Raw genomic sequence first — 20845 nt, forward strand, 5'->3', positions numbered from 1 at the left:
CAGCAATGATATCCCTAATTCCACGGCCTCTTCTGAATCTCCCTTATATTTCTGGCCGTTCCTGTTGATGTACTGCTGCAACCACTTTTGAACCATCTTCAGCAAAATTTTATCCGCATGTGATATCAATGATATTGTTCTGTAATTTCCACATCCTGTTGGATCACCTTTCTTTGGAATGGATACAACTATAGAACTCTTCCAGTTGGTTGGCCACGTAGCTGAAAATTGAGCTGACTGCCCCATCACACAGTGAAATTGCACAGAAAGTCAACTATAACCATTCAAAGAGAAGAAATAGTTGCTTATGTATCTGTGATAAGCCAGAAAACAATCCCATCTCTACCTGATTAACTAAGAGCTGCTTTCTCTTCAGTTCTCTAAAAATCAAGAACACGTTCTTGTCATACCATGTTATTACCAGGACTTATAGATGAGGAGTCCTACCTTCCTCATATTTTGATGAATAATATTGTATATGCATAAAACAGAATGTCCCCTTCAACCTACTTTGTTCATTTGCTTTTACTTTCTGAGTACACTTTTACGATTCTCCTGGACTTGTTAATTACAATTACTTCTTTCTATGTGACTGCACAGTATTCACATACTTTTATTGAAGAACTTAGCATCTTACATTGCTCTCTTTTTCACTAGTATGATAGACTAGAAATCCGTTGTCGTCAAGTCAATTCCAACTCATAGCAATCCTATAGGGCAGAGTAGAACTATGCCACAGGGTTTCCAAGGAGCTGTTGATAGATACAAACTGCCTACCTTCTGGTTAGCAGCCTTAGCACTTAACCACTGCACCACCAGGGCTCCATGGTAGGCTAGAATGGCTCCTGAAAGGTGTCTAAATTCCAATCTCTAGGTCCTGTAAATATGCTACTTTACATGAAAAAAGGGACTTTGTAGATGCATTTAAGGTTACCAGCCTTAAGACAGCTAGATCATCCCGTATCATCCTTATCTGGGTGGGCCTAATGTAATTATATGAGCCATTAAAGCAAAGAACTTTCTCTGGCTGGAGCAGAGAGGTGTAGCAAAAGAAGGAGTCCAAGAGAATTGAAGTGTGAGAAGGACTTGGCACGTCTTTGCTGGTTTGAAGATGGAGGTGTCCATGTGATGAGGAATGCAGGTGGCCTTAAGGAGCTGAGAAAGACTCCCAGCTGACAGCCAGCAGAAAATGAGGGCCTCAGCCCTGATGCCTCAACAAACTGCATTCTGCCAACAATCTAAATGATTTTGAAAGGGCATTCTCCCCCATAGCCTCCAGGTAAGAGCCCAGGCAGGCCAACAATACCTTGATTTTGGCCTTATAGGCCTCATAGGAGAGGAATGAGCCAAGCCCACCCACATATCTCACCTAGAGAAAGGTAAGATAATAAATTTCTATTGTTTTAAGCCAATAAAGTTTTGGCAATTTGTTATGGCAGTAACAGAAAACTAGATTTAGTTTTTCATGGCAGAGGTTATTTCTTCCTCATGATATTTCTCATATCCTTGGTCTTGTGCAGTGCCTTACACACAGTAAACCAAAAACCAAACCCAGTGCCATTGAGTCGATTCTGACTCATAGCGACCCTACAGGACAGGGTAGAACTGCCCCACTGAGTTTCCAAGGAGCAACTGGCAGATGTGAACTGCTGACTCTTTGGTTAGCAGCTGTAGCATTTAACCACTACGCCACCAGGGTTTCCTTACACTCAGTAGATGGTCAATAAAGATCAATGATTTAACTTAATGCTCTATCATCTTCCAGCCTTGGTCTTATTTTAAATTGATTTATTTATAATTCATCTATTTTCGAGAAGAATATAGGCCGTTTGCAGTAAAACTAATGCAAGATAAGACACAAAAACAAAGTACAAGGGCAAAAAGGTATAAATAAATAAACATAAAAATGGAATTAAAAGGATAGCATAGTCCTAAAAAGTTACAAAACTTGAATAAAAAAATTAGCACTGAGCATTCAGGCAAAACAAAAACACAGTAATTCAGGTAACTCTTGTTATCTAGAAGTATGAGTCTATCCAAATCAAAGAAAATGTATTTTTACACATGGTCTGTATATAAAGAGCATTGAACTTCATAATGAAAATCATCCTTTATAATACACGGCAGCAGGATTATATATACTCTTATTTCTTAAATCAGACCTCACTTGTAGCTGGACATATCATTTATGCTCATTTTTTTGGCACACAAGTCTAAAAGGGGCAAGAATGGCATAGTTTAGGTTTGACATTTAGATTATCAGAATTAATAAACAGATTATGCTCAGAAAACCTTTGGCATGCACTGTTAGCCTGTCTACTGCCATTTTTCTTCAAGACTGACTCTGTGTAGAGAGAACAATCAGCTCAGATCCCAGTCTAGCTGCCCATGCTGACCAAGAGAATACTCAATGCAATGCTCCTTACAGACAGTGGCTCCCAATGCTACAGCCATATGGCAAAATAAATAAGCAACTACATGACTAATTATGTTCTCTGAATCTGGAGCATATACAGAAGGAGAAACAAGTTCATGCCCTGTGCAGATGATTAAAACTGTACAAACTCAACTGATATCATTTATAGACAAATTCAAATTACAGTATTTTCTTCTCAATTTCATACTTTTCCTGCTCAAAAATCACTTCTAGCATCCTTTAATTTCTATTTACTGAATTAAATAGTATCATTTGCACAAGGAGAGCCCCATCCCCCAAGTATGTTAGGGGGAGACATAAGCAGTTCAGTCTCTGCTGAACTCTTAGTTTAATGTAGTCCTATTCCAGACCAGATGCTCTTTAGAAGCAAGGATGGTGAGACTACGTCTTACATACTTTAGACAAGTTATCAGGAGGGACCAGGCCCTAAAGAAGGACATCATGCTCGATAAAGTAGATGGTCAATGAGAAAGAGGAAGACCCTCAACAAGATGAACTGACACAGTGGCTGCAACAATGGGCTCAAGCACAACAACAATTATGAGGGTGGCCCAGGACTGGGCAGTGTTTCGTTCTGTTGTACATAGGGTCGCTATGTGTCGGAACCAACTTGACAGCACCTAACAATAACAATATTCCAGACCTGTCTTCCTTTACTTTGTTTCTGGAGTTGCAAGAACATAATATGGTGTGGTCTTGCCATTTTTAGATTGTTTCTTTCTACTAAAGGTCTTGTCAACTCTTTAGTTTCTCTTGAATTCACTGACTTTCTATTAATTAAGCCCACAGTATTTCTAATCCTCCAGTAGAGTAGAATATAACGATGCCCACTCACTTAGGCCAGTGCTTCTCAAGCTGTACAACTGATACCCTCTTAATAATAAAGTATACTGAATGTGAGACCCCAAAGCAATAGACACAGCTCAAAAGAGCCAAAATGAGGGGGGAAAGAGTGCTTTATTTCTCATTATTTTTTAAATTTGTGGGATGACTCATAATATTCATTCCCTTAAATATTTGAGTAATATGAACAAAAATATTTCCAAGAAGATGCATCATTTTGTCCTTCAGTTTAAATTTCCCCAGGCACACCTAATATGAGTGATATACACTATCTTCTATCACTTGCTTTAGAATTCTCGGGAAAAAAAAACTAGGAGTCTGGAAAACCTACTCTCTCTGGGGTGCATTTTCCTTCCGGGAGACATCTTGTTCCAGTAGAGAAAGTGAGTTCCTAGTGTGAGCCTGAGTAACAGTGGTATCTAAAATTTGGAGATGGCCCATCTCTGTGAACAGTTTTTTTTTTTGTAAAAATATACAAGTCACTGAAATATAAGTTGCTAATAAAACGATGCATGAATAAATAAATCGTCAGTCAATCAATCCACTGGTTTCAGTGGAGAAGTGTAACTAATACCTGACCATGTGCTGAGGGTAATACTTGCAAATCCAGCTCTGTAATTAGAGCTACTGGAAAATGTGATAGGGATGTCGATACAATAAATATCTGCTTGAATGTTTATTTCTGATTATGTGGGCTCTACTCCAAAGATTTGGAAACATTTCAAACATGGAAATCTAGCATTTCCAAAGCATCCTTCACATTAAAAAGCTCTATTACTAAGTTTCTATTTCCTGTGGTACAGTTCCAAGCAAGCATGACTAAAGAGTATATGCATGAATGAATGCAATGATCCCAAACATCACGCAGAAAAGACGGTTCCCAAGAGTAACCAGTGTCTACAAAACACAGAAAATGGCAGTCTAAGGTTGTCCTTTAATTTTGAGGTTCCTGGATTAAAGAACACAGATTTGAGGTAACAACAAAATATCTCATAAATTAATTTTTTCATCACTCCTAAATCAAACTAACAATCTTTGTTTTTTCTGCAAGATTTTCTTAATTGGGCTTTAACTTGGCAGGGGCAGTAATTGCTTGTATTCTAAAATAGAAATCAGGCTGCCTTTCCTGAAAAGTTAAATTTAAGAATGCATTACAGGTTCCAACAGCAATATATTGTGGAAGATACATTACTCAACAAGGAAGGCTATTTGCCAATTTAGAGTTCCACTGTTTCCCATTATAGTATAGATACGATCCTTACTAAACCATGATTTCAATTTTCAATAACGATAAAGGATATGTTAGGGTTAAGTTCAAAGATAATTTTGATAGACTGGATCTTAAAATGCACCTTCGCATTCTGTTAACGTGTACTCATTTTATACTTTTCACTTAACTGCCATCATCTTCCAGAGAACAGTATTTAGCTTTTGCTATGACACAATAAATAAAATTGACAGATAAAAATAAAATCCAAGGGAGACCCATTTTCCATGATTGTGGTGTCACTTTGAGGAAAGCAACAAAATTTTTCAACATACAATTCTGAGAACACGTAATAACGTGTGGCATTGAAAGGCATTCTCCACAGCCCCTATGACATTTACTTTCTGACTTGCATTATAAAACTCTGGATGTTTGGGCACTGAAGAAGGAGACCAGAGGTTTCTTGAAAGCAAAAAGATTTATGTGTCTTAATCATCTTTCTATCCACGTCACTGCCTGCAAATTAGCTACCAATTTTCTAAGCCTTACTTTCTTCTTCAGTAAACTCAGGGTTAAGTAGAATCTTCTTCACTGTGTTATTCACGGAATTAAATTAATATATTCATTGCCATTGCAGAGTGCCTAATACATAATAAGTATTCAGCAAATGTCGGTCACTAACATTTTATGGCCTTCTGTTTTATTATTATATTATTATGATTAACATTTTATGGGTTAATACTCTGGTGATTATTATATACCTGCAGTCTTGCATTAAGTATGTATTAGGTGGAATTACTATCATCATGACTTCAACAAAGATAACCATTCAGAATCTATTAGGTAGAGACTATTTTGGGCTATTGCCTATTTTTTCCACCTATAATTGTCAGAACTCTGAAATGTATGTTTTGGACATCAGTTTGAATATGAGGAAGAACTTTCTTGGGAGGCAGGCATAAGTGCTAATTTCAGCTATCCCCTTAACTGTTTTATGGACAAACTGAACATCTATAGAATTTGCATCCCCAGATGTTAAAGAAAGACATTGAATAAGCTGATTTCTGTAAAAATCTGTGCAGAATGCTTGTGGAGAAGTCAGGGTGTTTGGGGAAAACTGACTTCCTAAATGTAGCATTTACCTTAAAACTGCAAAACAGACCTCAAATCAATAGGAACCGGCATTCTTTCCCTGGAGACCCCAAGACCCAGTTAGGGGTTTTATTAGCAGTTTGCTTGGTGAGCCTGGTGTCATTACAAGTCATAACAGCTGGTTTTGATAGCCAGGAGCAGGTATGGCCAGAACTGAGAATATTCATCAAGCAGGCTGAATACTTGTATGGGACTATCCAGTGATGGCACAGTGGTTAAGAGCTTGGCTACTAACCAAAAGGTTGGCAATTTGAATCCACCAGCCACTCCTTGGAAACTCTATGGGGCAGTTCTACTCTGTCCTATAGGTTCACTGTATCACTAGAGATACTTTCCCTATTAAACTTATCAATACAATATAGAAGCTGAAAATCAGACTTTGCCAGCTTAGCTTCCATTCTCTCTCATGCAGAAAACTTGGTTTATGTCCAGTCTGACTCACTATGTTTTCATTTTATAACTAAACTTTGAATGGATGATATTTATCCTCGGATAAACATAAAAAAGCTATGACACTCAAGAAAAAAAAAGAAAAACATTTAGGAGAGTTAAAATTTTAACGGGAAAATATAGCTTTTACCTTTAGAGCTAGTAGTTGTTGTAGATTTTTTTTCTGTCATCGCTCAGAACAATGATTTTTCAAATATGTGAACCAATTTGTAGAATACAGGATAATTCCCTAATAACTAGTGTCTAAACATTCTCTGGAAACCCTAAGAAGACCCTGGGAGGCACAAGCAGTTAAGAGCTCAATTACTGACTGAAACGTTGGGGGTTCAAAACTATCCAGAGGCACCATGGAAGAAAGGCCTGGAGGTCAGCTTCCAAACATTCACAGCCTTGAAAACCATACAGAGTGCAGTTGTGCTCTGCAACACATGTGGTCACCATGAGTCAGAATTGACTTTACGGCCATTGGTTTAACGATATGCATTCTCTAAACATTTTTTTCAAGAGAAACCAGTAATAATTAAAGAAGCTTTAATTGCTCTGAAATCTTCCTTGAGTATATGCTTTGCTCTTTGCATCCTCCAGAGTCTCAAAATCCCACTCCCCTCTCCTCAGACATTAGCTTCAAGTTACAATAGCCCTTCATACAGCTAATTTGTAATTCAATGTATATATTTTAAATGAATGCATCTGTCCAGCTTTTGCAGTGCTAGTACTCTCAGTATTATCCTAATTCTGCAGTTATTTATTCCTTTTTTCCTATTTTGTTAATGTAGTTTTTATTATAAATAAAATCTTATGGTAAAAATGCAAGGAACTCATCATTCTTTTTAACTGTTACATTATATTTCATTGCATAGAAACGGCAGAATGGATTTAACTCATCTTTCATCAATGGGCAATAAGACTGTGCAGTTTTTGTTTTTTTTTCCCCCCTTGCTATTATAAGGGATGCTGCAATAAAAACCCTTGTGGATAAATAATTGCATACTTGTCTGTAGGTATATTATGAAGTAAATTCCTAAAAGCAGAATCACTGCATCAAAGAAATGTATTTGGTTTTGAATGATAAAGCCTCGTTTTTCTCAATAACTTGTATCCACTACCAAATGAGTTGATTCCAACTCACAGCAACCCTATACAATAGAGGAGAACTGCCCCCATGGGGTTTCCAAGGAGTGGCTTGGTGGATTTGAACTGTTGACCTTTTGGTTAGCAGCTGAGCTCTTAAACATTACGTGACCAGGGCTCCTGCAGGAGTACTAAATCAAAACCTAACCATCTCGGCATCCTCTTTAAATGCCTCCTAAAGTGATGAATTTCACCCCTATTTTGATCTTTCAACCTTCTAAACAATGGAAGAGAGCCAGTGAAGAAAAAAGATGCCCTTGCTACTTTCTTCCATTTATTCTATTTCATATTTTTCTTTTTTTCCATTCTCAACTTTTTTTTACTGCCCAGTGGTTAAGAGTTGGGCTGCCAACCAAAAGGTGGGCAGTTTGAATCCACCACTGGAAACCCTATGAGTCCACTCGACGGCAACAACTTTTTCAGTTTGAAGTCCATACAATGGAAGAAATCACATATTACTTCAATTTTTAGAAAAGCCATTTCGTAAATATTATCCCTTTGAAGCCCAAATGACTTCTTTCTGACAATATAGCTTCTTTGTCTTTACCACAACCAACAGTCTGTGTGATTTATATATATATGCATATCATAAGGATTCAACATTAATTTTCTTCAGAAAACATTAAAAATGGAATATTTTTAAGAAGAGAAAAAAGAAGACACTTCTGCTAAAGATGAGACCATTTTGCAGGCCAAGATAATATTTGACAACCTTTTGTGGAGTTGTGTTAACACCTTATCACTAGGTATTATTGATTTTGTCACCTTCTTTTTTCCCAAAAAGCATAACATGGCATAAAACTTTTAATGAAACATCATGTCAAGAGTGTAATGCTTTCTGAGACAACTAGAGATCCCCTGGGGTATCAGACAATCAAGGCTGGGAACCATTCTTCACAACTGGTAAAAAGGTGTTTTAGTAACAAATTGCTCTTTTTTACACATACACAGAGAGAGAGGCCTATAAAGAGACTTAAAATCAAGAAAGAATAGGGTAAAGCCATAGCATTCATGTGAGGCTCTTCACATTTGTTTCAAGGTCAAACTCAAGAATCTATAAATGGTATGAGGAGAGATCTACACAGTGTTTAAAAGAAAAAACAGTACAAGGAAAACATTATTCGCCAATGCGTAGCAAAAGAAAGTGCCAAGTATATATCTCCTCCCTAGTCCTGCTGATATTAAAAAAAAGAAGAAAAAAGATTAAAAAAACCTATGATTTCAGAAGTACAGAGGCTTAACCCAAGGTCGAGAAGGGGAAAGTGTTAACATGTCATGGGGTTGGCAACCAATGTCACAAAACAATATATACGTATTAATTGTTTAGTGAGAAGCTAGTTTGTTCTGTAAACCTTCATCTAAAGTACAATTTAAAAAAATGTGGTTTAAAAGAAAAAGTACAGAGGCTTAACAAAAGAAAAAAAAAAAGGTCTACCATTATCAGTATTAGCTATATAAGCTACAGCTTATATAAATAAGCTATAAATCCCTAAATAAGTTAGAGCTATACTTATTTTAACAAGTATGTACAAAGTCTGTTAAAGTTCCAAAAAATTATGCAAATAATTACAGTTTCAGGAAACAGGAAGATGAAAAAAGTAATGTCTTTGTGTCATAAGAAAGGAAAAGGATGTATTCACAGAAAAAAACAAAACAAGTGTGCTTGTTTTAAAGGGAGAGGAATAATGGAAGTAGAAGTTTGATCTGTCCCAGATGTTTGCAGAAAACAATTCCACAAATCCCAATGGACTCTGAAACTTTTGGCTGAAGCTCCATTGTCTCCCACTTGTCGATAAGCCCTTGGTATATTTGTGCATTCCTCAACAGATATCCTTAAAACACCGTCTTCAAATAAGGGACAGCTTGACAAGTCTGAATGATTCTTTCAAAAAAGACTGCAAAGATGGTCTCTCCATTAACATGTTGTTGCTCTGGGCAGAGGACAGCTGAGTCCAAAACAGCCTTGAGAACACGCTGCTTGTTCCTGTCACCTGCTGCACCTACACTTTCAAAATTCTCATTGTCACAGAAGAAGCATGTGCGGCAAATGGGACATTTTCTACTGCAAATTCCATTTGGCCTCTTTCCCATAAAAGTGGGTGCAAGATCCAATTTTGGATATTTAAATTGGGTACATTTATACTGAGGTTTTTTTCTTTTTAATTTTGCTTATGTTTTATGTATATAATTTCATATTTTATATTTGGTATGTAACTCTCGGCCTTCCTTCCTCTACTTTAGTGCAAGAGGCTGGTTTTTCTTATACTTCTTTGACTTTTCTCCTCAATTTTCTAAACTTGGGGGAAAAATTAGTCTTCAGAATGCTTTCTTCCAAGCTCAGGGCCAATTCATACTAATTAGGAAGGAACTAGGGGAGCTCAGACTTATATGGAACTGAATCACAAGTGGCCATTTTACAAACTGGCAAAAAGCTAAACACAAACACAACATGCTCAAGGGATCAAAGATCTAACAATTAGGTTTGTTTTTACTTCTCATTTTCTAGTTAACCTTCAGAAAAGCTTTATCCTGCTCTTAACCTCAGTTTCCTCCTTGGTAAAAATCAAGATAAATGCAATTGTCTTTCTGACTTCATTGGGTTATTTCCATGCTTATTACATCCTTCATTCATACATTTATTTCTCAGTTGTATCGACTGTCTATTGTGTGTTGGGCACTGAACTTTTGTGAGGATCAAATGAAAAAATAAACATATAAAACTATCTTAAAAACTGAAAGGAGTTACGCACTTATCAGATACTGCTAGTACTATCATTGCTACAAATACACAACAACTTCACTACACGCACAACTGCCACCATCACGGTGCTACTACTGAAAAAAAAAATATGTATATATATATATATTCCCTAATCTTCAGAGTTTTCATTGACGTTAACCTGTTTAGATAACTTGTTGGGGACTTTGGTGGCTCAGTGGTAGAATTCTCACCGAGTTCGATTCCTGGTCAATGCACCTCATGAGCAGCCACCACCAGTCTTTCAGTGATGGTTTGCATGTTGCTGTGATGCTGAATTGGTTTTGTCGGAGCGTCTAGACTAAGACAGACTACTCAAAAAGGGCTGTCAATCTTCTTCTGAAAATCAACCAATGAAAACGCTATGGATCGATCCCCAACTGATCACGGGGGACAGTGCATGTGGTTGCCATGAGTTGGGGGCTGACCCCACAGCCAAAAAGCCAAACCTGTTGCCATCAAATCGATTCTGACCCATAGCAACCTTATAGGACAGAGTAGAACTATCTCATAGTGTTTCCAAGGAGCATCTGGTGGATTTGAACTGCCGACCTTTTGGTTAACAGCAGTAGCTCTTAACCACTACACCACCAGGGTTTCCAACTCCATAGTGGCTAGAAAGAACTATAGATAACTTGTATCTATGTATATTGCTTATAAATTATAAATTTAAATAAAGTCAATGTCTTGATAGCATTGATACTGTATTATTCCTTGTATAATCAGATTGCACTCTAGACAGTACAATAAGATCAATTTACAACATAAGGCAACCAGGCTATTCTCACTATTACCACGTACAGTAATGCTGATGGCATAATCTGATATTTCAGTTGAGTCTGGTGTGAGATAGACGAACAGAATTGTCAGGACTGGCCACTGGGAGAGATGTCAGGAGGTTTTATTTACCTCCTTTCTTTACTCCCTCTCCCTGCCTCCAACATTCACAGACACATTTGTTCTGGGACCCTCTCACTCAGATATTTCCCACAGTGGCCAGTAAGAAGGTCTTATCTATCTTATTGTTACTATGCACCTCTGACAGCTGTTCCTACTCAAAAGAAATACAAATAACTATTGCATAGTGAGACGGAATATAGTCAGCAGTCAGGCTTGGTTTGGTACTGCCATTTGATGAGAGAACCCTCAAACGCCTACTGTGACATTTTATGTTATAACTGATTTTTCATTACATACTCATGTGGCAACTTTGCTACAAAAAGGCAAAGCCAATTCTTTCTGCATATTTAGGCCATTCACTCTTCCTCATCCATTTGAGGCTATTTTGTAAAGAACATTGATTCCTTAAAACACTGATTGGGCCCTTGATAAAGTAGGCACATACACAATTAAAATAGCATTTTAGTATTGTAAGAATATGGAAGTATTGATTACTACTAACATGAAGTAGAATACATAGCTGACTTCCAGTTTTGTAGGGTTAGAAATGGATTTTCAAGATGCAAACTCTTACCAGGTATTAAACACACACATATACACACACAGACACACACACACACAAATTAGTGTCAGAAGTTTTAAAATTTATAAACTAAAGCTTAAAAAAAAAAAAAAAAGATTTGCCTACATTCTTTAACCTGATATGGAAATGAATGATAACATCCCTTATTTTCTTTGTTCACAGAAATAATTTGTACATTTTACCTATTTCTAAAGAATAATTGCTTTGGAATACAATTTGGTGAAATATAAAATTTCTTGACATCTATGTTGTTTTATGTGTAGAATGAAAACATTCTTAATAACTATAAAGACATATGTAGGACAACAGACCTATCTTCCAGGTCTACCTATGGTCCTGACTGTCTCATGGTGGTTAAAGAAAAACAGCCTCGTCATGAATATCGGTAGTGATTGTGTATGTGTCCTTTCCATTCTCACAGTTTCCACTGGCCATACAGTTAACAAGCACCACAGGCTAAATCTTTTGGACCTCCAATCTGGACAGAACTTTGAGGTGATGCTGCCAAAAAGAGGCTAAGCTTAAAGAATGAACATAACTTCTATCATTAGACAAATCAATCCAGGAAGCCAACCTGATGCTTACACATTGCTTCTCAGTGTTAACCTAGATTGTATCTGGCAATGCATATCCATATAGGCTGTTGTAGCTCATAAATGAAGTGCTAAAGAATATACAGTCTGAAAACCTATAAATGCACATGTGAAGAGATAGGGATCTATCTATCAAATATCTTTTTTCTATCACTGCTATGGACTGAATTATGTCCCCCCAAAAAATGTGTGTATCAATTTGGCTGGGCCATGATTCCCAGCACTGTGTGGTTGTCCTCTATTTTACGATTGTAATTTTATGTTAAAAAGGATTAGAGTGGGATTATAAAACCCTTACCAAGGGCACATCACTGATTCAATGTAAAGGTAGTTTTGCTAGGGTGTGTCCTGCACCACATTTTATCTTATTAAAAGGAAAGGGAAGAGAGCAGAAAGTTGAGGACCTCATACCACCAAGAAAGCATCGCCGGGAGCAGAGCACGTCCTTTGGACCTGGAGTCCCTGAGCCTGAGAAGTTCCTCAGCCAGGGGAAGACTGATGACAAGGAATCTTCCTCCAGAGCCGACAGAGAGAGAAAGCCATCCCCTGGAGCTGACACCCTGAATTTGGACTTGTAACCTACTAGACTGTAAGAAAATAAATTTCTCTGTGTTAAAGCCATCCACTTATTTCTATTACAGCAGCACTAGATGACTAAGACAATTACTAAATTGGAAAAATATCTAAGCACTCCTTATTTTGTCCACCTTTATTTCACATTGTTTACTGGAATAATTGTGCCAAAACACAACTATCGATCATCAGATTTCAATATTTAACATTTTTCAAATAGCTCTTGATCAGTTTGAAGATGATGCAGAAATCTCTTAGAAAGGATGCAGAATCATCTCTGTGCAGCTCTTGGGTGAGAATCTGGCACCACCTGCCACCGTACCCACATATATAAGCCATCTAAATCTATTCCCAGGTCCTGGAACACACTACTCTGATGCATTTGCAAGTGTTGTTCTCTCTACTTCCAAAGTCTTTTTACCAACTTTCTCTAATTGCAGTCACCATTCAAAACTCTGCTACACTTCCACCTCATCTTGGAAGCATTCAGTAACAGTTCCACCTTCATATGTAGAGAGAGAGAGACTTACAAATGAGGCAAGAACAACTGAATTGGGTGCCATAAGAGAGGCAGAAGCAAAGCTTCTAGTAGTCCAGATTAGCCTTGCTGTCAAGTCGATTCCAACTCATGGTGACTTTATGTGTGTCAGAGTAGAACAGCTCCATAGGGTTTTCAATGGCTGATTTTTCAAACGTAGGTCGCCAGGCCTTTCTTCTAAGTTACCTCTGGGTAGACTCAAACCCCCAACCTTTTGGTTAGCTAAGTGCATTAACCACTGGCACCATCCAGGGTCTCCAGTTCAGATTAGACAGATGATTTCTCATTCCAGCAGCTCTCTGGACAACCTTATTGAGGAGGTTGTCTTTGAGCCTTGGAAAGTTGATAAGTGGAGATGTAGATAGAGTGCTGGAGGTAGACACTTACAAATGAGGGATAAAGTTGGAAAGAAGTTTTGCATTAATCTAAGGAGTTTGCATTTTAATCTTTAGTAACGCAGAAATTTAGAATGTTACATATTAGGAGAGAGACATAATCATAATTATCCTTTAGAATGCGTATATGGCAGACAAATATATATATGAAGGCACATTTTTATGGGAAAGCATATACTAGAAGTCTGAAGACCAGACAAGGAATTATTACAGGAAAAAGAGTTCCCAACCAGGATAATGACCTGTTGGAATTAAAACAAGGCAACAAAATTTCAAATTTTAGAAACTGAAACAATGGAATCTGATTGGATGTAAAGGGTGAAATTTAGAGACTAGAAAAAAATGATTCTGGTACTTAAAGTCTGAAACATTTAGAATACGGTAGGGGCAAAACACAAATAAAAATCAGGACCATTGGTGAGGATAGATGATGAGTTCAGTTTTATCAGAGAAAGTTTGAGTTTATTTTGGCACATGCTATTAGGGAAGACTGCCTAATTGCTATTAAACCAAAAACAAAACAAAGTCCCTTGCCGTCAGGTGGATTCTGACTCACAGCAACTACTGGAAATGCATTCCTGACATTTTGGAGAGAGCTCAAAGCTGAAATAGAGAGTTGATAGTTCTCAAATTGGGCAATGAGAAATTATAGACAATTAATGGATGGATGGATGAATAGATGGGTGGGTGGGTGGGTGGGTAGACAGAAAGAAAGAAGGGAGGGAGGAAGCAAGGGAGGAAGCAAGGCAGGGAGGGAGGGAGGGAGGGAGGGAGGGAGGGAGGGAGGGAGGGAGGGAGGAAGGAAGGAAGGAAGGAAGGAAGGAAGGAAGGAAGGAAGGAAGGAAGGAAGGAAGGAAGGAAGGAAGGAAGGAAGGAAGGAAGGAAGGAAGGAAGGAAAAGATAGAAATATATACTGTATACAGTATGACAGAGGCCAAGGGAAGAATCTTTCAAAAGCCGACTGTGATCAACACTGTCCAATGCTCAAGGCACTAAAAAAAAAAGTAAACGGCTGAGGAAGGATTAGCATTTATGTCTCTGAAGTCCAAAATATTTCTCTTTTGACAATACCACACAGCCCATTCTCACATCACACTCACCCTTCCAGAACGGAAAGTATGCCCTGGTATTTGATACTTTAAATTTTTTCTGGGTTCTAGTTAATGCAAACTTATACACTCTAACTCCAGGTCTTTGCTGTTTCAATGGGCCTAGGAGTCATGCAGGAGACGGAGGAGAAAGAAAATTTGGAAACAAACGTAAAAGAAAGCCCTATAACAAGTTGACATTAAAATATATGCACATGAATTTCATTTTCATGATTAGAAAATATATAATTATGATTCATTTTTATATGAGAGATCCAGAATGAATACCTTGATTATTTCTGAGTTAATTTTATCACTTGATTATATAAGATTCATACCAAGAATGTTTGTTTTCTAAATAAGGTCAATCACAGATTAGAAAACCTGCTGCAAGGCAGACCTAAATCACAAGGAGGAGACATTTATATTATTTTCTGTAAACCCCAGTTCCCAGTATCATAAATGGCCTGACTTTGTTACACCCACCAATATGCTTATCTCTTCTGAAATCATAGTGGATAGATACATGGAACTACAGCTATAGGTATGAAAGATATAATTACATTATAGAAGCTATAATGTTTAGTTATTCTTTCTATTGAGGACATGTAATATACCAGTAAGTCAAAACCAAATTTCTGGAAATTTCAAACAATGTATTTGCACTCTATTTCTCCACAAGGTTTAGAGTGGGTTACAATATTACAATCATAACATTTGTATGACATTACATTTCTCCTTAAACGTTCCCACAAGGCAAACGGAATAATTTGTGAAGGTAAAAATAAAACAAACCCTGCTCCAGTAGCCCTTTCCAATTCTGCAGGGTACAGCAATTGGCCCCATGGAACTATAGAAAAGAATCAACCGCTCTTCTGTGGCCTTTCCCAATTTTGCACTCAAGCTGGTTGATCCCCCAGAGAGTGGCTCAGCTGTTAGCTGGTGGTATGCCATTTATAGAAGTATATTTACAGAGCTGGAATCCTTCTCAGAATAACTTCATGCTGCATCCACTTCCCTCTTTAGGTTTCCATAAATTCTGTGATCCTGCCATCAAAATCTGTTTTGGAACCCAGGTAGTGACTTTGGAATTTGTGAGAAAATAAGAGAACATTGAAGATACAAAGTAGACCAAATAATACTGGGGCTTTAAAGTTACAGTGGTGATATAGATTTTGTAATTTGCTTTGTTGTTGTGGAAGCCCTGGTGGCATAGTGGTTAAGTGATACAGCTGCAAACCAAAGGGTCGGCAGTTCGAATCCACCAGGCGCTCCTCGGAAACTCTATGGGCCAGTTCTACTCTGTCCTATAGGGTCACTATGAGTCAGAATCGACTCGACGGCACTGCGTTTGGTTTGGTTTGTTGTTAGCTCCCATCAAGTCAGATTCCAACTCATGGTGACCCCAAGCACAATGGGATTGGACCGTTGTGATCTACAGGGTTTGCACTGGCTGATTTTTCAGAAGTAGATCACCAGCCTTTCTTCCTAGTCCATCTTAGTCTGGAGGCTCCTTTGAAATCTGTTCAGCAACATACCAACATGAAAGCCTCCACCGATAGACAGGTGGAGGTTGCGCCTGAGGTGCATTGGCCAGAAATCAAACTCACGTCCCCCTCATGGAAGGTGAGAATGCTACCATTGAACTGCTTTAGAACACTGTTAATTACACTACCTAACTGTTTTATCACAAGTGGCAAAATTTTTACAGCAGGTCTCATTCTTAAATTCTACATAACTACCATCTTTCTCGACAAATCTGATAAATTGTGTGAAGGAAACCAAATCAAGTCAATTCCCAAAATAGAAGAGAGAAAGAAAGAGTGAGAGAGAGAGAGAGATCAATATCAGGTCAGCAACACTTTAGTACACATGGCAAATATGTATCATAAAGACAGCTGTGTACTATTTTACAACTACGAAAGTAATAGTATAGTAGTATTCCCAATAATTAAGCAAACAAGCATATTGCCTTCTATTATAAATGTTCAGGGCCCTTGGCATTTTCAAAAATACAACTGCAGTGACTGTAACATGAGGTAATAGTATTTGAGGTATAAATGAGAAAATCTCAACACAGAATGGTCACTGACTGCCTAGGTTACACATTAAGAGTCATGATACTGAAGATTACGTAATGCTGGATGAATAACAATAAAAAAGATTGGAAGAAAGGAAAAAAGAATGAGAATAATTGGGCCTGTTTGTATGAATGGGAAAAAAGATGAAGAAAACTCAGAATTATATCTGTGGTCCATATTTACATTTATTTAATGGTAAGATTTTACTTGGCCTATTCCCCTCCCCCCCAAAATCAGTATGCTTTATGGTGAAAGGAAGTTTTATAGTGAATCAATTCAATTCTCAAAATATTAAATTAGATGTTATTTTAATCCAGTTTTTCCAATATCCACTTACATTTTCCCCTACACACTAACTGCAATTCCTGTCAAAGGTATGAGTAACCCACTGAGATAAGGGGGTTCTACATTAGTGTAAACATATAAAGAATCTTAGCATTGCAGTTAGAAAGTTTTCAGTCTTAGCAATATAAGCATAGACTCAAGAACAATAAAATAACTTCCTAGCTAGCAATCTACGCTGTGTGGTGAATATTATCAACTAAAGATCTTAAACCTAATCCCAAGAGCATCTTTAAACACAGTCTCTAATTAAAAATAAGAACAAAAGAACACATGCATGCATTCAGAAATCAAGCGCATTCTATTTTCTATCCCTATTAGCTTGCTAACGCAGAGTTTGGAAAATGTAACTCCATACACAATGGGTTTATTTCCCTGGTGAGACTGGCTATGTAGCTTCACATCTTGAACTGTATGGAAACAGTAATGCAAAAAGCTAGACAATATAAAGTAGATGCTAAAAGTAACAAAAAATATACATATAATTTGAGACTACTATTCTTACCAGTCGCATTGCATTGGGCAAATATGTTGCAAAAGACCTCTTCAAAGTGTTGAAGAGCAAAGATGTCACCCTGAAGACTAAGGTGCACCTCACCCAAGCCATGGTATTTTCAATCACATCATATGCATGTGAAAGCTGGACAATGAATAAGGAAGGTCGAAGAAGAATTGATGCCTTTGAATTGTGGTGTTTGTGAAGAATATTGAATATACCATGGACTGCCAAAAGAACGAACAAATCTGTCTTGGAAGAAGTGTGGCCAGAATGCTCCTTAGAGGCAAGGATGGCTAGATTACGTCTCACATGCTTTGGTCATGTTGTCAGGAGGGATCAGTCCCTGGAGAAGGACATCATGCTTGGCAGAGTACAGGGTCAGCGGAAAAGAGGAAGACCCTCAACAAGGTGGATTGACACAGTGGCTGCAACAACGAGCTCAAGCATAACAACGATTGTAAGGACGGCGCAGGACCAGGCAGTGTTTCATTCTGTTGTGCATAGGGTCGCTATGAGTTGGAACCAATTCAATGGCACCTAACAACAACAATATTCTTAACAGTATTAGCTATCTAATCAACCTATTAGATAGGCTGTCATTTGAAATTAGATTTGCATTTTCTCCTTTTTAATGATAATGCAAAACCTTGAAGATTATACCATTAAAATAGTTCAATTTTACATTATCTCATAGGCTAAACCAACAATAGCACATTTGAGTAAAAATTTCATGTGGCAAAGATTGTGGTTTTGAAGGTCTGTGTGGACCAAGAAAGAGAGGTGAAACAGCAAAACAGGGTTAAAATCAGAAGCAGAAGAGGGATTAAAATAACAGATAATAAAAAATACCACAGCAAACTGAAAAGAAAATGCATTAGTTGTTCAGGGGCAGCTGAACTTCCCTGGAAAGGCAACCTAGTGTTGCTAAACTTTTTTATTTTATTTTATTTTGAGAAAAGATAGGAATATGGAATTTTATATAAAAATTCCTTGATTTTAAAAGTAAAAAACAAATTAAAAGGAAACAAACAAAAACTTGAAAATCACCATTCAGGCCAACTGCACTTCATCACAACACAAGGACTTCAACCTGACAGGGTACTTCTGAATAAACTACCGAGAGACAGAGAGACTAGAAAATTCACCTTTGGCTCATGCATTTTTTTTTTTTATATAATACATAAATATAATAATGTTTGCTAGTACTCTGCTGGAAACCCTGGTGACGTAGTGGTTAAGTGCTACAGCTGCTAACCCAAAGGTCAGCAGTTCAAATACGCCAGGCGCTCCTTGGAAACTCTACGGGGGCAGTTCTACTCTGTCCTATAGGGTCGCTATGAGTCAGACTCGACTCAATGGCACTGGGCTGGGCTGGACTGGGAATACTCTGCAGTTAATATACCCTAAAATCCAGCTTCACTTCTCTAGTCTTCAGTATAGATATATTTGAATCAGACTATAAAAATCCCTTCCTTGGTGCATGATTTTATCTAAAATATAACTTTTAAACAATTTCACATGTGTCTAGTACCTGTTTAGTTGCCAGTATTTTTTGCCAGGTAAATGAAACCAAATTGACAAAGTTTGTCCAATCGTTCAAAAGAAACATCTCTGCTTACAAACACCGACTCTGTAATATAGAAAAATCCTGGTGGACTCTGCTCATGTTTGCATCCCTGAGGATTGCTTGTGGTTAACTGTGGTGAAGCCAATGGCAGTGGCATAACCAAAGAGGAGTTTATTTTTGTCACTTTACCAGAAATTGAAATATGGGCAGTGTGATGGTTAAGGTTGTCTGTCAACTTGGCTGGGCCATAACTCTCACTGGCTTGGCAGGTCTGTAATGATGTAATTTGGCAGTTACGTAATAATGTACTCATTATTATGTTCTCATGTAATCATCTCATCATTCATGATGTGATCTGATGTGATCAGCCAATCAGTTGTAAGAGAAGCTTCCTTAGGGGTGTGGCCTACATCCAATATATACAAATGTTCTGGCAAAGCTTACTGGTTTTTGCTCTACATCCTGCATCTGGCTCATCATCTTATGATCTCCGGTTCTTGGGACTCGAGCCAGCAGCCAGTTGTCTGACCTGAAGATTCTGGGATCTGCCAGCTTCTGCAGCCCTGTGAGCCAACAGCCTGCCATCTGACCTGATTTGCCAGCTTCTGTAGCCCCATGAGCCAGCAGCCTGTCATCTGACCTGATGATCTGGGATTCATCAGCCCATACAACCACATGAGTCAAGAACAGCCTGCAGTCCAATGCCCAACCAACATATTTGGAACTTGCCAGCCTCCACAACCACATGAGACATTTCCTTGAGATAAATCTTTATATATATATATATGTATATGTGTGTGTGTGTCTATATATATATATATATATATATATGGAGGCCTTGGTGGCACAAGGGTCAAGAACTTGGCTACTAACCAAAAGGTCAGCAGTTTGAATCCACCAGCTGCTACTTGGAAACCCTACTGAGCAGTTCAAGTCTGTCCTATGGGGTCACTACGAGTCAGAATCAACTTGATGGCAACAAGTTTGATTTTATATATATCGCTATGAGTCGGAATTGACTTGAGGGCACTGGGTTTATACATATACACACACACACACACACACACACACACACACACTTCATTGCTTTTGCTTCCCTAGAGAACCCAGCCTAAGACATTTGGTACAAAGAGTGGTTCTAGAGAAACAAAATCCTAAGGATGAGTTTTCTAAATTAGATCTCAAGTCTGGCTACTCTTAAAGGCATTAACAACTCTGCCTCCAGTAGTAAAGAGGTCACTGCTAATCCATAGTGTGAGGTGGCAATAGAAATACACCAGTAGATCAAATATCTGTGAGAAGTGAGGCTCTGGGTGATTGCATATTTGATACTTTTTTACAATTTCATCAGAATAAAAAGCATAAGGAAGCAGGTTGGTTGGGCCTTTATTCGCTAGACAAAATTGTGAAACAAATGATGAGCACCACATAAAAGACCTGAAAGTTGCCACTTGTGCCCTGGAAGAAACAGGGCACAGAACTGATATTGCTGAAAACCTGACCCACAGTCTTATAAGACTGGCTGAACTACAATGCCCATGGAATTCCCAACCTCGAATGCTATCTGAAGTTAAAGTGTGGGAATTAACTGGGAAGAAATGGGATCCTAAAACTTGGATGGGGACATAATAAGCCCCTAAATTCTACGAATCATTCTTGCCAACAGAACCAGCCTCTTAATCCCATTTGAGGAGATTACATCATCTTT

The sequence above is a fragment of the Elephas maximus genome, chromosome 9 (genome assembly GCF_024166365.1).
Source record: "Elephas maximus indicus isolate mEleMax1 chromosome 9, mEleMax1 primary haplotype, whole genome shotgun sequence".
Lineage (NCBI taxonomy): Eukaryota > Metazoa > Chordata > Mammalia > Proboscidea > Elephantidae > Elephas > Elephas maximus.